The sequence below is a fragment of the Phoca vitulina genome, unplaced genomic scaffold (genome assembly GCF_004348235.1).
Source record: "Phoca vitulina isolate PV1807 unplaced genomic scaffold, GSC_HSeal_1.0 scaffold8, whole genome shotgun sequence".
Classification (NCBI taxonomy): Eukaryota; Metazoa; Chordata; class Mammalia; order Carnivora; family Phocidae; genus Phoca; species Phoca vitulina.
This window is the reverse complement of record NW_022589711.1, coordinates 74,771,797-74,789,837: the sequence shown is the minus strand read 5'-3', so window position 1 is coordinate 74,789,837 and position 18,041 is coordinate 74,771,797. Positions and strand designations below refer to the sequence as shown.

The 18,041-nt window shown below is 35.8% G+C and overlaps 1 pseudogene; it reads right to left on the bottom strand.

The window, feature by feature from the left end:
• Positions 1-6,383: 6,383 nt before the first annotated feature.
• On the bottom strand, positions 6,384-12,340 carry LOC116634134 (annotated as a pseudogene).
• Between the last annotated feature and the right edge of the window lie 5,701 nt (positions 12,341-18,041).

The following is an 18,041-nucleotide window of genomic DNA, read 5'->3' as shown; positions in this document are numbered from 1 at the left end:
TGATTTTTTCCTTTTTTTGCAGAGATTTTTAGTTTAATGTCCTCCCACTTGTCTGTTTTTACTTTTGTTGCTTGTGTTTTTGATGTCTATGCAAGAAATTATTTCCTTGACTAATGTCATGAAGCTTTCCCCTATGTCTTCTGTGAGTTTTGCAGTTCAGGGTCTTATAATCTGTTTTAAGTTCATGTTTGTGTATAGTATAACATAAAGATCCAATTTCATTCTTTCATATGTGAAATCCATTTTCACCAACACCATTTTTTAAGAGACTATCCTTTCCCCATTGTTTATTTTTGACACACTTGTTGAAGATTAATTGACAGTATGAATGTGGGTTTACTTTAAAAAGCAAAAGATAACAAGCATTGGCGAGGATGGGAAGACATTGAAACCTTTGTATACTGTAGGTGAAATGCTAAGTGATGCAGCTACTCTGGAAAACATGATGGAAGTTTCTCAAAAAAAAAGAAGAAGAAGAAAAAAGAAATAGGGCTACTATATGATCCAGCAATTCCACTTCTGGGTATATATCCAAAATAATTGAAATCAGAAACTCAAAGGGATATCTGCATTTCCATATTCACTGCAGCATTATTCACAATTGCCAAGATATTGAAACAACCTACATGTTGTCCCTAAATGAATGGATTTTAAAATGTGATATATACATACAATGGAATCTTATTCAGTCTTTTTCTTTTTCCTTTTCTTTTTTTTTTAGAGAGAAAGAGGGAACACACACACACACACACACACACACACACACACACACACACAAGGGGGAGGAGGGGCAGAGGGAGAGGGCAAGAGAGAGAATCCCAAGTAGGCCTCACACCCATTTCAGAGCCAGGCTTGATCTCACGTTTCTGAGATCATGACCTGAGCTGAAATCAAGAGTCGGTCTCTTAACTGACTGAGCTACCCAGGCGTCCTTTATTCAGTCTTTAAAAAGGAGAAAATTCTGCCATATGTGACAACATGAATAAACCTGGAGAACATTATGTTAAGTGAAATGAACCAGTTACAGAAGAACAAAGGCAACATGATTCCATTTATATGACATATCTAAAATAGTCAAACTCACAGAAACAGAGAGTAGAATGGTGGTTTTAGGCCAGGGGGAGGAGAAATAGGGAGTTGCTATTCCATGGGTGTAAAGCATCATTTATATAAGACGGATATGTTCTGGAGATCTCCCGTACAACGTTGTGTGTATAGTTCACAATACATTTATTTTTTGTTTTGTGCATTTAAAATTTGTTAAGAGAGTACATTTCATGTTAAGTGTTCTTTCCACAATAAAATTATTACCATTTCTGTTAATTTTTATGAACAAGACTAGGGCAAAATGGTCGTGCCAACTAAGTTTGCCTCAATTTTCCCTACTAGATACATAGCTTTAACAACACTCAAGCCAGTGAGACAGTCTCAACATCAACACCATGACTGAATTTGCCCTCCTTAGGTAATACTTCCTATCCTAGAACCCTCAAATTTAACTTCCTCAGGGCCCAATTTCTGCCAGATGATGAATTAACCCATGTGTAATGAGTTCATGTGCTTCTCTTTATGAATCAAACAGGTACTGTATCATTATTGTTTGGGGACTATCTTATTCAAAATGGTGTTAGTGGTAAAAATTCTAAGATTGTAGATTAATTTTGAGGACATGAAGTTTCTTTTGTCATCTCTAATTCAACAGAGTGATTCAAGTCAGTAAATACTATATGTCAGATATTAGGAACATAGAGGAAAATAATATCAATTCTAAGAGTATCTGCCTGCTGAATGAGGTACAGATGAAACAGAAAATGAAGAGACTAAAGAGTCAGTTTTTATCAAAAAGCCTATTACTGTGATTATTTGATTAATGCAATATTTCAACGTAAATGAAAAATTGTTTGGCAAATGTTTTTTTCTTACCAAATTAAAATATGACAATCTGAGATTTGAAATGGACACTAATGCTTGCTAGTAAAACTACTTTCCTCTTAAAACAAGAATCTACTTTATATTATATGATTGAAAATGGTTATGTATGTTGCCTATGCTTAAATATTACTGATAATAAGCTGAATTGTTAGATAATTGTTCAGTATATGGAGAAAAACATCTATCTCCTTGATTTATCTAAACATTTATTCTACTTTTGCACTCTGGAGTAAAAAGAGAAGCCTACTTCTTTCACATGACAGCCCTTCAAATCCATCTACACTCTGATGTTGGGATCAATGATTCTAAGACAACTTGAACAGCAAGACTACATATGTTGTCAAGTAATCAGAAAAATAGCTATTAGTGCATTGCATACTAATAAACTTGACCAATGTAAGAAATTAAGCCTGAGATGATGTCTCTCCCTCACCCAAACAGTTCTCTTCTCTTTGCTAAACAACTCTAATTCCAACAACCTTTATTTATATGACAGAGCTGACAGTCCTCTCATCATTCTTTATTACCTTCCTGACTCCAGTATTTAGTACAATTTTTAGTAATCTTATTAAAGTGCACTACTCACATACAGGTGTGGTCAGTCCTAGACAAACAAGAATGATCCAGATTGCCTCCTTCAAGGTCATGTGAGTTTTATTGTCTTGTAATGAGATAACAACTAAGATAACTTTTTTACATAAACTATTTACCAACCTGGTTAAAGTGTTTTGAAATTAGTCAACTTACTCTTTCATCTTGGATGGAAGATACTATTTTCAGGTTTATACATACAATTTTATTGTTCATTTGATATTAGTTTTTTTTTTTTTTTTGATAAAGCTGTTGTTAGTATTATTTCATTCAATCCTTTGGCTAATTTTACCAACTCAATCTCAACCACAAATTTTAATCATGTTTTCTGTGTTATCATCTAAGTTAAATACATAGTAAATATTATATGGACTTTGAGTCTTCTGTTGTATTTTTACTAGATACTATCTCTAGTATCTTTCCTCTAGCTTGACCTCACTATAATAATCAACTTTCAAAAATTTAATCACACATATAGTCATAATTTCACCAATTTGTCATCAAGATTTTGTTATTCAATCATTCCCTTGAAGGTAATATGAGAAATTGTGTTTACTGACTTACTGAAATCAAGGTACAATAAAACTATGTCATTTTCCTTAAATCCTTGAAACATGAAACTAATCTGCCCTAAGGCAGAAAGAAAAGCAATAAAGGATAAAATACTCAGCGCCTTAAAAAAAAAAAAAAAAAAAAAAAAAGGTGTTGTGTTGTCATACACCGATTTCTTCAAATTTGTCTCTGGACCTCACCCTCACCTTGTTATTTTATGTACCTTGTTCTACCATGGTTCTTAATTCTTGGCTTTATTAACCTCATCTGATCCGTTTCTTCATTTTACCCCCAATATTATCCCATTTCATTTTCCTCCTACTTCTGGTTCTCCAATATGCAAACAAATTTAGTTCTAAGATTTGTTTTCCATGATGGCCTTCCAGTGAAATACTATTCTTTAGACTGACTTCAACTACAAAATTATGCCCCACTATTTGATTCTGATAACCTTTTCCCAAACTTCTTCTTATTGAGTTCTAGATTTTCATGGTTATGATTACATATGGTATATTTAAATTTCTATTTTGATATAATTTAAAAGTGCCCTTAAAATATATAAACTAGAACAATATCAGAATTTTTTAAAAATTTATTTATTTGAGAGAGAGAGAGAGAGAAAGCGGGAGATGGGGCAGAGGGAGAGGGAAAGAGAAAATCTCAAGCAGACTCCCTACTGAGCATGGAGCCCAACACAGGGCTCCATCTCATGACCTTGAAATCATGACCTGAGCCAAAATCAAGAGTCAGATGCTTAATCAACTGAGCCACCCAGGTGCTCTACAACAGAATTTTTGATGTTTTAGGCAGCAATTCATATAGGTATCTTTTGGTTAGAGGACAAGCACAGTGGTGGAGAGCTCCAGTTGCAATTTAAATTGAAGTTAGGATGTACTCCATAGTCCCAAATGAACATTTTGAAGACATTTTGAAGAAATAAGAAGATATGAAAACTGGTTACTTTTACAGCTAAGTTTAATTTAGTGGAGGGATCAAGAGATTTGTAACAAGGATATTTATAGGAGCTGCTTTAATTAATTTATGAAATGGAAAATGTAGCTGCTAAACAATAAGACATGATCATTTAAAAAAAAAAAAAAAGGAATAGCCATGAATCACAACAAAAGGTCTTACAAGTTGGGAACTTGAGAATGTTACATTCTATGTTGGCCTACTTGTTCCACTATACTAATGAAAAATTTCAATGATATGCTGAATACTTTCTGTAACAAGGAGCTTATTACCTTCTGAAGAGAATCAGACTAAGGGCAAGTCTAATTTTTAGAAAATAATTTAATATTCCATTTGCTCTCTTTCTCTTTAGACTTCAGGTATTTTTTTTTACATTAGTATTCTGCAGAGTAGAATTGCTTCTTTTATGTTATTTTTGAGAAAAGTTCTAAGAGTGGAAAATTTGATACACCCCACAAATCTTAAGTCCTTGCACCTTAGGTTTTTCTCATTCTAATAATAGTTTCCATATTGCATATAACAATTAGACTTTATATAGACCCGCATATAAACAATCTCCATCTTATAAGGCATTGATAATATTCTCTGCAGCTATGTGGTCTGAGTGTTTCTCTTGTTAGTTACATAGTCTTCTTTTTTTTTTTTTAAGACTTATTTATTTATTGAAAGAGAGAGCGTGAACAAGGGTTAGGGCAGAGGAAAAGAATCTCAAGTGGACTCTCCACTCAACACTAAGCCCCACACGGGGCTGGATCTCGTAACCCTGAGATCATGACCTGAGCCAAAATCAAGAGTCTGATGCTTAACTTACTTAGCCACCCAGGCCCCCTATATTCTATATTATTATTTTTTTTAAAGATTTATTAATTTATTTGAGAGAGAGAGAGCAGGGGGGAAGGGGCAGAGGGAGAGGGAAAGAGAACCCTAAGCAGAGTCTGTGCTCAGTGTGGAGCTGACTTGGGGCTTGATCTCAGGATCCTGAGATCATGACCTGAGCCAAAACCAAGAGTGGAGTGCTCAACCGACTGGACCCCTATATATTATTCTTAATAATAAGTTTGTGTTCATCTGGTAATTCAAATTTTTACTTTATCTTATCTCATTATATTTTTCCAACATTTGATAAAAAATTTTTCAAAAATATACAGTTAAAAGAATTTTCCAGTGAACACCTATATACCCACTACTTTGATTCTACCATTAAATGCCCTTCTATCAGTCCATCTTATTTTTGGATGCATTTTAAGGTAAATAGCAGACATCTGCAAACTTCCTCCTAAATATAGCATTGTTGTTAATTAGAATTCAATATTTCTTTTATTTCTTTGGAAATACAATGAAATACAAAACCCAAGTGTACATTGTCTAACTTTAGACAAAAGATTTCACCTGTGTAACCAAATCCCATCAAAGTAAAAAATATTATAAAATATTGTCCCAGAAAGTATCCTCATACCCCTTCCAAATCAGTCCCAGTTCCAGCCTCCAAATGACAGCCGCCATGCTGATATTTTTGTCCATTATAAAATTTCATGTAAATGAAGTTATACAATATATACTCTTTGTAAGTCTTCTTATCACGTCATATTCCACTGGTGTCATATCCAAAAAGTCATTTCCTTGATATTTTTTAATTATGCTGTATAGCTTTCATTATAAAAATACATATGGAATTTATTTTCAGCAAGCAAAAACCCCACTTTATTGCAATGTGAAACACTGTTAATTTTATAAGCCACAGAAATAGAAAATAAATTAGGAGAAATTCAACATTTTCTACAAATATTCATTACTTAGTAAGTTATAAAAATTTACAATGTTCTTTCACATAAGCTCTTCAAATGATTTTTCAAGATTTTCCCTGATGATAAGTTTAAATGCATGAAGTCCATAAGTTTAAGCAAAAGCCTTCATAGATAATGAAATAAAAAGAGATACAAGGCTAAGCAGAAAAATATAGGTAGCCAGGTCATTTTGTAAAGAAGACAAAATACAATGGCAAACTTTAATGTTTGAAGTGTATGCAGACTTTTTACATGCAATATATATATACATATATTCACTGTTTGGGTCCATGTTTTAACTACTAAAAATTGGCAAATTACCCACTACCTGCAGAAGAGCAAATGCAGGAAAATAAGTACTAAATGAAAGGTCAGTCCATTTTCTAAGTTTGAAAATCAGAAGCGTTTTTAATATATCAATATTGAAAAAACACTGACTGGATTTAATGGCACTAAAATTACAAAGTCTGAAGAAGAAGAAATTAAGCTGAGGACAGCCACTTGATAGCAGATATTAGTTACTGGAGGTAAACTTTTCTACTCATGTTATGCTTAAGAAACTGTCCACCTAACCTTCTGGTGGGGGTCCAGATACAGCAATTTGGTTTTCTATTTTTTTTTTTTTTCTTTTTCTTTCTCTCCTTCCACAGATGAACCATCCAAAATGTCCCAAGATGCAGCTTCCTTGTGTCTTCTCTTTGCAGCCTCTGCAAGCTTTGCTCTTTTTCCTTCCATGTCTGGCCAGGGAGGTGCAGATTCCCCAGGACAGGGAAAACACAGCCCCCTGGGAAGGGAGGCTGGGGTCCCTTACTGGGCCTGCCCCAGACCAAGCTATATATGGAAATTTTATTGAAACTCATTACATTCCATTACCAATACTTTGCTTATTAAGGAAAAACAAAAACAAACGAACAAAAAAAACTTTAAAATCATTTGAACACAAAATATACTAGAATAACGTTAGTGTCAGAAACAATTTTGGGAGAAAACAAGAATCCAAATTTGAATTTCAAGTCAAGATTGGGTGACATTTCATTTTTTATTTTTTTACTGTGCATAATCTTAATTATCAAATCAATTTGACTTTTCTCTACAGCAAAAAGCATTTAATGATAATGCTAATATTATAGTCCATGAGCATTTTGAGATTTAATCGAAATGTCATGAAATATATTTTCAGATTCTCCTTTCAATGTCCAGAAAAGTGACAACCAATAAGCTGCTACTTTCCATAGTCATCTTACTGGAACTGGCCATCCTAGGGGGCCTGGTTTACTACAAATTCTTTCACAAGCATTGAACTTCCTAGAGGGAAGGGTTTGTGGACCAGAACTTTGACCCTCTGAACGAATGGTGTTAGAGATGGGGAAGAAGCATAGTGCTGCTGTGAGGTAATGGTTCGAGGATGCCAGACTGTGGGAGGTGAGAGGGGAGACAGAAAACCGCGTAACTGTGAAGGAACAGCAATGAGACCAGTATGATATACCAACGTAATAAATGCTGTTTATGACTTCTTTAAATTAAAAAAAAAAAATGAAATATATTTTCATTACTACACATGTAGTTATACAAGAGATTTTAAAGTATGATTGAATGCGTTAATGTTATTTTAGAGAGTTCCAACATATTAACTACTTAAAATACTGTTAACATATTAAATATTTCTTTTTAATATATAAATTTATAATAATTATGAACATTATAGGATGTTCTAGAATAAAATTATGATACTAAAGGTTTACAGAGGGACACCACTAGTTACACATAGTGTGCGTATAAAACATCTTTATTGGGGAAAAATTTACATGCCTGAAGTTTAAGTAGAAGAACATCATAATCTCAAAAGGTTAACCCTGACCCCACAGTTTAGTCTTAGTATAGATGGACTGTATCCACCATGGCCAACTTTTCAGTAGAGATGTTCCCCCCATATTAATGACTTATTTATTGGGTCAACTGATAGGAAACAGTTGTATAAACATGTAAAAAATAGAAGTTTTCTGGTTGAAAAGGAGGCCTGATAGAAGAAATGTCCAACAGCAGTTCCTGGTATTAACCCACTCAAACCTACTGAGTCAGCTCTTTACTGATCCACCAAAAGAGAGGGAAATTAGCTTCCAAGATACTCCAGATCCACCCCTCCCTAGGGTAGCCCTCAATGCTTATGGAACTATTTCCTTTCCCCCCTTTATCTCTGTTGTCACTTCAGGTCATGGAGATATTTGAGACATTTTCTGGGATGTGAGAATAAATAAAATCTCATATAACTGGATCAGATGGAAAGTGACATATCCAACATTGTGAGGAAGTTACTTTATGAGCTGATGCCTGAGAAAATCATTGGAGGTTGATTGGAGCTTTTTGTCCCTATCTGTTAGAAAAGAAGAGAGATATTTATCACCTTTTCCTGGTCTCCTACCACTTTCCAAGATTGAATGCCATGCATTCTCATGGATAAGATGGACTGTTCCTATTCCCTTTTCTGGAGTGATAAGTTCCATAGAAACCCAATAATTATCCTTTTGTCACCATGAATAACATCTGGAGGCAGAGTACAGGGGCTGTGGAATCACCTGAAGCAAAGTCTGTGTCTTTGTTCATGCTCATTGGGTGTCCCTCACCTGAGCAATATTATCTATCTATCTGCTGAGGTTTAGAAAAAGCACTATAAAGCATAAGGATTACTTTAGCACTTAACTGTTTTCCTCTTACAGTCCTTTTCTCCCTGACTCTTGGATGCATGGAAAGTTGGCTAAGTGTGTATGTTCATGTGTCATTTTAAATCATTGACTAGGGGGTGCCTGGGTGGCTCTGACGGTTAAGCGTCTGGTCATGATCTAGGGTCCTGGGATAGAGCCCCGCATTAGGCTCCTTGCTCAGCAGGGAGTCTGCTTCTCCCTCTCCCTCTGCCTGCCACTCCCCCTGCTTATGCTCTCTTTCTCTCTGTCAAAAAAATAAAAAATCTTTAAAAATAAATAAATAAATAAATAAATAAATAAATAAATAAAATCACTGACTAGAATGGGACCAGTTGGTCCTATAGAAGTTGTCACTGAAAAGTTGAAAAGGCTGGCCCAGTGACAATTACATAAGTCAGAAAAGTTTCTAACTGGCTATTCTCATCCTTTTTGGTGGTTCCATTATTATGATGGTTTACAACATGGATTTAATGGGCTGTAGAATAGATGATGACTAATAGGCTTAATTGGCTTTGTAAATCCAGATGGTTTTCTCTAGATGTGTCACTTCACATAGGCATTTATAAGTGTTATACGAAGATCAAATTTATTAATAAATTGTCGTGTGTGTTTCCAGAGGGTAGCAACCCTTTAACCATTCAGTCCTGAATAGAGGAATACTCCTGCCCAGATAGGCCATTAGAAACACCTCTACCCTCTCCTCTCCAGAAAAAAAACCTGAATGAAGACTTACTTTAAGGGAGGTATGCTCTATAGCAGTGGTTCTCAACAGGTTATTTTCGCTGCAGGGAATGCATGGCAATGTCTGGAGACATTTCTAATGGTCACAACCGGCAGTGGAAGGGAATGCTGTTGGTACCTGGTACACAGAGGCTAGAGATGCTACTAATCATACTATAATGCCCATACTAGTTCCCCAAAGAAACAGTGATCTGATCCAAAATGTCAATAGTGTCAATGGTGAATAATTCTACCCTATCTTATGAAGAGTATTAGAAGAAAATGCATTTAATAGATTGAGGTATCAACAATTTATCATCATTAGGTGAATGGTTATACTATTCTATTGCTTTTATCACATTTTTAGAGGTGGGCTGTTTTATTAATTAACCATGCTATCAATCTAGGTGTCAAGTATTGTAAGCAGCATGTACTTGAGTCAATTTTTTAAAATTATCATTATAGTACAAAGGCCTTCCCAGTGTCTAATTGGAAATAGCAGTTTCCAGAGACCAGGTTTGCCCTTCATTGGAGTTATAATTTCCATTTCACAATGGAACCATGGGAAATTTGCCTCACTTTATGGAAATTTATTTCTGAAAAGTCCTGTTGCAGAATAAGAATGTTCGAGTCATGACTTTTCTTTCAGTGAAATGACTTATATCAAGTGGGGCCCAGTAACAAGGAGGCAGTAATTGCTCAGAAGCATTTCACAGATCTAGGAAGCTCAGAAAACACAAAATAGATTAATTAAAAAGAAAATCATCCCAAATCACACTTTGCTCCAGCTGTTAAAACCTAAAGATTAAAAGAAATATCAAAAATAATCCAAGGTAAAAAGATATCACATACAGAAGATCCAAAACAAAGAGTACTAGCTGACTTAGAAACAATGGACAGAAACTTTAAAGTGCTGAAAGAGAAGATAAAAACAAAAACTATCAACGTAGAATTCTCTAGCCAGTGAATATACACTTCAAAATGAAAGTAAAAAAAAAAAAAGACAAGATAAGTGAAATTGTACGCTAATTACAAAAGATGCATTTCAAAAATAGGGATATAAGTGAGTAGAAAATGAGAAGATGGAAAAGATACAATGTACAACACAAACTATAAAAAATCTGAACACTATCAATCCAACGAATCTAACTGACGTTTATGAAGTCCTCCCTCAACAAATTTCAAATGACAGAAGTCATACAGAGTTATGTTCTCTAACTACCCTGGATGAAGTAAGCTGACGTTTATGAAGTCCTCCTTCAACAAATTTCCAATGATAGAAGTCATACAGAGTTTTATGTTCTCTAACTACCCTGGACGAAATAAGCAAACAGTAACAATGAGGTATCTAGAAAATACCGAAAGGATTTAGATGGAATGATAGACCTCAAATTAACTCATGGATTCAGGGGAAAAAATACAAAGGAAATTATGAAATATTCATAACTGAATGCTTATGAAAGTAAAACTGAATTTCGTGGGAGCAGCTAAAGAAGTACCTACACTTATTTCTTTTTATGTTAATAGTAGAAAAAAGCATCGGTATCTTCTCAAGTGTAGATCTCGCTGGAACAAGTGTAGATCTTGCTCTTGCCTGAATATTCACCAGCACTTCATATTGTACTTTATCTATTGTTTTGATGATGTATCACTGATGAGTTCAGGAAAGTAAAGTTATATAACAGGGTTTGTTAGATGAAAGCAAACTGGTTTTGGTTTTATTCACAGAGTAAGTAATACAAGAGATAAAGCATTAGCAATGTCCAAGGTCACATAGAAAGCTCCAGTCATTGCCGTGACATTGTTCTGATTCTCAGTTGTAAAGGAGCCACAGAGGCCATTTTCCTGCTGGAGCCTTGTTAGTCCTTAATAGGACTTTCACTGGCCAGACTGGGCTCTGAAGCTGGAGACAGCATAGCATAGAACTTTCTCCTATACTGAATTTTGTGTATGAAGATTTACATTAGTTTACTAGAGCTGCCATGCCAAAATACACAAAGTGGTTGGTTTAAACAACAAAAATTTATTTTCTTGCAGTTCTAGGAGCTAGAAGTACAAGATCCAGGTGCTGGCAGGGTTAGTTTCCTTTTTTTTTTAAGATTTTATTTATTTATGAGAGAGAGAGAGAGAATGAGAGAGAGAGAGCACGAGAAGGGAAGGGTCAAAGGGAGAAGAAGACTCCCTGAGCAGGGAGCCCAGTGCAGGACTGGATCCTGGGACTCCAGGATCATAACCTGAGCTGAAGGCAGGCACTTGACCAACTGAGCTACCCAGGTGCCCAGGGTTAGTTTCTTTTGAAGGTTGTGAGGAAGAATATGTCCCATGCCTCTTCTTTAGCTTCTGGTGACATGGTGGCAATCTTTGATGGTTCCCCCCTGTGTGCCTATGTCCAAATTTCCCCCTTTTACAATTACACCAGTCATATTGAATTTGGCTTTCCCTAATTATCTCATTGTAACTTGATTACTTCTGAAAGACTCCATCTGCAAGTTAAGATTCCATTCTGAGGTACTGGGGGTTAGAACTTCAACATATGAATTTGTGTGGGACACAATTCCACCCATAATGAGACCATTACATTTTCTTCTTTTGGAATGAAACATTATCATAACTGCCAATATTAGCAAGCTTCATGACTACAGACCACTTGGTTTCATAAATTTTCCAACTTTCATAGCAGCCAAAAACAGACCTTATAATGCTCGTAGCCAAGCAACATGTCTATGCCATCTTGCACCTAGAATATTTATGTAATTTTATAGCTTAACAAAAGAAAAATATGGACAATCCACACACAGTAAACTAAGAGCCATTTCATTCCCAATTTCTAGCTAGTTCAGAAATATTTGAGCATTCCCCTTTCCCTGAAAGGAAGAACAGAGATCTGTTCCCTGACCTGGTTCTTATCTCTGCCTCATTTATCCTGTTAATTCTCCAAAGTCCAGGTATTGACTTATTTACTTTTTGCTCCACAGGAGCAGCCAAGTCCACTCTGAATTTTTGCATCAGGCTATCTGCTTGGTTGTGCATTGAATGCTCATATCTGTGAGCTCTGCTGGTCCCTTTGATCATATCATTTCCCCCAACCATCGCCATAAAGTACATGTATTCTTGCAAGATTTTTTCAGAGCTCTAAATTGACCTCTTTTTCTCTGCTACTAGTCTTATGATGCAGGGTTTTCCTTTGGTAGCAAATACAACCTTTCTTTTAATGATCTGCATGTTTTAGGGACCTTGTTTGCTTTAAATTTCTTATGCTCTTTCAAATTATCTCTTGTTTGGGGGTTTTGGTGACTGACAGACTGTTCTGCTGCTGTTTTATCACCCTTAGCGTCTGGAGCAAACTTTTCTGAAGTTTTGATGGAATCTAGGTTAGCACAACCTGTTATTGCTGCCATACTTGCTCTGGGGCTAGCAGCCATCACACCTATGCTGCTCTCTATAGGGTTTGGAACAATTTTCTCAGTGGCCCTTTTGGAAGATGCTGAGCTAGGGCACTCCATAGCTATCTTACCCATTTGGAGCAGAACTTGGCCACCAGCACTCCCTATAACCTGCCACTGCCCCTAGAAGGGATGTTTCCCACTATGGTGTGGTGTGTGGAGGTTGGATAGACACTATTAAAATCCAATAGCATTGATATAACTGGAGTGTATCCTTTTATGGTCAATACCCATCCTATACAGTAGTTATAGATATGTACCTGTTATGGACTGAATTTTTGTGTTCCCCCAAATTTCTTGTGTTGAAATCCTAACCTCTAATATGATGGTGTTAGGGGTCTTTGGAGGGTGACTAGGTGATGAGGATGGATCCCTCCTAAATGAGATTAGTTCCCTTACAAAAGAACCCCAGAGAGCTCTCTCATTTTTCCATGTGAGGACGAAGCAGGAAGATGGCTGTCTATGAACCTGGAAGCAGGTTTCTCACCAGACAATGACTCTGTTAATAATGCCTTTATCTTGGACTTTCCAGCCTCCAGAACTGTGAGAAATAAATATTTGTTGTTTAAGCCACTTAGTCTACAGTATTTTAGTTATAGCAGCCCAAATGGACAAAGACTCACCACTAAAGCCATACGTGCAGATACAAAATAAGATTTACCGGGAAAAATTTTACTAGCAGAGAGGTAATGAAGCACCTAATTTACCAAACATCATTGCACAGCTTATTCTGCATTAAAGTCAACTTTTCGGTCAAAAGGAATCCTTCCCCATAATTTTCACCATATTTATAGGGACAGTGGATGAGAAACTTCTATGTGGCTAAGCAACAATAGAAGCTTCCCAGTAGAGGAGGGAGACTTTTGACAAAGAAGAGCCTCTAGAATTAGCAGCTAGAATCAGCCTGTGCTACTGAGCTAACTGGAACCAGCTGAGCCAACTTTCTACTAAGTTACAGAAAAGTGTTTGTGTGTGTCCAGGAGGGGACAGGGAATGAGCCTTCCTGACATCCAGATCTGTCTCTTTTCAAAAAGCTACAGAACTGGGGCAGCTGGGTGGCTCAGTCGATTGAGCATCTGACATTGGCTCAGTTTGTGATCTCCAGGTCCTGGGGTTCGAGCCCCATGGAGCCCTTTCTCTGGCTCCCAACTCAGCGGGGAGTCTGCTTCTCCTTCTCCCTTTGCCCCTCCCCCTGCTTGTGCATGCTCTTGCTCTTTTTCTCTCAAATAAATAAAATCATTTTTAGAAAAGCTACAGAGGGCGCCTGGGTGGCTCAGTCTGTTAAGCAACTGCCTTCAGCTCAGGTCATGATTCCAGGGTCCTGGGATTGAGCCCTGCATCGGGCTTCCCGCTCGGCGGGAAGCCTGCCTCTCCCTCTCCCACTCCACCTTCTTGTGTTCCTGCTCTCGCTATCTCTCTCTCTGTCAAATAAATAAATAAAATCTTAAAAAAAATAAATACATAAAAAATAAAAAAGCTACAGAACTAAAATATATTGAGTAATAACAATTTTTAGCAATGTACATCTGTTACACATCTTTAAGGAAGAAATCACTATATCAGCAGTAGTATGATATTATTGTTCAGTTTCTTCCTCGGGTACAATTGAGCATTTTACTTGACTATATGTCAAGCAGTTTTGCCTCCAGAACAATGGAATATCATAGTTGTATTCAATTTAACTGGATACTGACACCCTTTCTGTTACAACAGTCTAATTGTTTAAAGAGCATCATTAGAAGAGGCATGTGGGCTTATAGAAATGTAGAAGGATAGTTTCTAAGGGTCCATTTGTCATTTTAAATCGCCCTGAAGAATCAGTGTAAGAAATAAAAAAATAAAGTATATTGAAGCCATTAGGAGAATTTAGAACATTTTAGAATTGTCCATTCCCTTAGAGTAATTCATGGTCCTTCATGTTACATGAGCATATTCATTAATTAGCCAAGGCACATATTCTATATGAATCCACTAGTCAGAATCTCTAGGAGATCGTTTCATATTTCCCAAATACAATAATGTTTATCATCTGAAGTATGTTTGAGTGCTATTTATTTACCTACTTAAAAAGACAAGTGAAATCATTCTATACCATTAAGTGGTAGCAGTAGTGTTCCTTTATTTTTGAAAAATTGTCACATATTATACCAAATACAGAAGCATTGTATTTGCAGAACTAAAACTATTCCCTGGAAAGCAACCTACAGTTAGAGTAAGGCTATGTAATGTCAAAGCTCTAAATTAAACATGACATCATGCTATTGACTTACCTGTCTCTTCCTCTAATTACAGATCTTTATATACTAATTACCATAAAATAAAATCTGAAGCTATTCACTAGCAATACCTTCTTGGGAGCCTTCTTCCTCCTAACATTAGTTATTTTCTATTTGTCTTAGGTTCTGTTTTTAAATTCTACTGTTCTATCTAAAGAAGATTCTGTATTGGATTTCCATTAAATTCTAACTGGTGATATGTAATAAAAGACATTCTCCAATTCACCCTCATCTATTTTCATATTCGGGACTATTTCCCACCTGCTCATATATTTATGTTCCAGTGTACTTTGTATCTCCCTCAGGCTCCATAAATCATCTATGTTAGTTCTTCTGTGGTTACTGTGTTATGTAACATTTCTTTAGAGCAGTCAGGCCTCTCCCCAGGTGAGGCTATTTTTTTTTTCCTCCTGGGAAAACTTGAATATATTTTACTTGTTCTGTGACATTTTTATTTCACCCCTGTGTATGACTCTAGCCCTGACTCAGAATTTTTACTCTCTTGAATCACATCTAGAAAATGTGATTAAAACTAACTTGAAAACACTTTTTAGAACCAGGTAATGTTTCTACCTCAGATAGCATGGTACATTATTTAGGAGGCTTTGATGCTCTCCCTTTCACTAATGTTCTTCCTCGGGTACAATTGAGCAATTTTACTTGACTATATGTCAATGTTTGGAGAAAGGATTTTTCGTTTCATGTACAATTTGATACTCCAAAATAAATAATAATTAATAAATAAATAATAAATAAATAAATTATACAAATAAATTATACACATTGCTTTATGCACACTTTGTTTGATTTTATGGTATTTTCCAAGTTAATTTTTAGCTGACCTCTGATTCATTTGTATATAAATATTTTTGGCTTGGCTATTCAAACCACCCAGTAGATTATAAAAACATTTATACAAAATAATATGACTTTACAATATCAAATCAAAGCATCCCTGCAATTACTTTTTTTAAAAGATTTTATTTATTTATTTAACAGAGAGAGAGAGAGAGAGATCACAAGTAGGCAGAGAGGCAGGCAGAGAAAGAGGAAGAAGCATGCTCCCTGCTGAGCAGAGAGCCAGATGCGGGGCTCGATCCCAGGACCCTAAGATCATGACCTAAGCCAAAGGCAGACGCTTAACGGACTGAGCCACCCAGGCACCCCTGCAATTCCTTTTTTATGATAAATTGAATTGCTTCCCAATTCCAACTTTCCCTTGTTACCTATTACTGCTTGTTGCTACTTTTCATGTTGATTTTTTTAAGATTTTATTTATTTATTTGATATATAGAGAGAGAGTACAAGCAAGGGGAGCAGCAGAGGGAGAGGGAGAAGCAGGCTCTCCACTGAGCAAGGAGCCCAATATGGGGCTCGATCCCAGGACCCTGGGATCATGACCTGAGCTGAAGGCAGAAACTTAGCCGACTGAGCCACACAGGTGCCACATGTTGATTTTTTTTCCAACTATGTGTTGGGAGTTCAAGGATGCCAATCAAAAAGACACATATTTATCATTATAATAATTATACTGTACACCTTAAACTACTGTGACACTGTATATGAATTATACTTCAACAAAAAAATAAAATACATATAATTTTTCTTGGTTTTTACAAGTTGGAAATTGGTATCAGATGATGGTGAAAATGGAATAGTGGGTCTAGTGTTCATAATTCAGGAGCTCAGATTCATTAAGGATATAGTGTGGGACATAGGGAATCTTGAATTTGGTCCTTTATAGGTAGTTTTGGGAGCAAACTCAGAACTCACCACCCCAGCTTCTAGAGGTAAGCTCTGCTTCATATCCTGCTGAGTAAAATGATAGCTTTCTAAGCCTTGCTGTCAATCTAGGGGATTGATATGGTCACTATTTGATAAATCACACAGGTCTTCTCTTCTCTGGAGAAATTCCACTGGGAAGGTTAAAGACATTATTTTCAACATTTCTTGAAAATGTTTCCATCCTAACCTAGGAAAGTGTCAGTAATTAATGTTTTTCCAAAATATATTCATTATAAGAAGTCAACATATTTCTACAAATGCCCCATTTTTTAAAAACACTGAGTTATTATTTGACTAAAGGAATGTGAATATAAGTCATTTAGCCTCACATCTTCTTATTAACAGCCTATGGCATCCTAGTCTTAACCTTGGTGGAAAATTAAAATGACACATCAGTTTGGAGCTGCAGATACGGCCTTTGTCTAGAATAACCCCAGATGGTATACTTCTTGTCACCTCAGTGACACCAATTCTTTGGAAAGTTATGAGATGACATTTCTTAGCTGAGTATGTTTACTGTCAAAGGGAATTATAATCCAATGATTACTACACAAAAGATAGTTTCCTGAGGAATGAACTATAGTGTTTATACCTCCAGAGTGACCCTTGGAATAACCTCTAGCCTAAAATTGTAGAACCAGAGGAGAATGTAACTTTCAGTGTTGAGCCATACCATATTTTATTTATATTATTATTTTTATTTCATTATGTGCTGCAGTGAGTAGAGATAGATTTTAAATATCTAGTAGATAACATATTAAGAAATAATGATAACTGTGAATATCATGTCAGTGTTATGGGCCACGCTTTTCATTTCATAAAGGTCTTAGTTACTAAAGACTTAAAAAATTCTACTCTAACATATAACAATCTCTGCATTCTAGACACCCATAGTAATTGGAAGATCTTTACTCTGTAGGACTGAATTACATGTAAAATATTAACATTTTAAACATGAATGTCAAGAGAAATAACAATTTGATTATTAGGACTTTGTAGAGTTTGCTTTTGTCCTATTACCTTCTGTGGTACTTTGACAATCTCAATTGCTTGATAGCACTATCAACACAGGAAAGAGAGAAATGAGACAATCCTCAAATTCATCAATTTCCTATTTTCCTATATTGGTCAAATATTTTTTTAAAAAGAGTCTGAGCTGATGGCTGAAATAATAGCAGCACTGTACTTACCTTGAATAAAGGGAACATGTAGAAGAATGCTGGCCAGATACATAGAAAAGATGATGAGAACCCAAGAAAGTGGTTGACAGCAGACATGGAAAGGAGA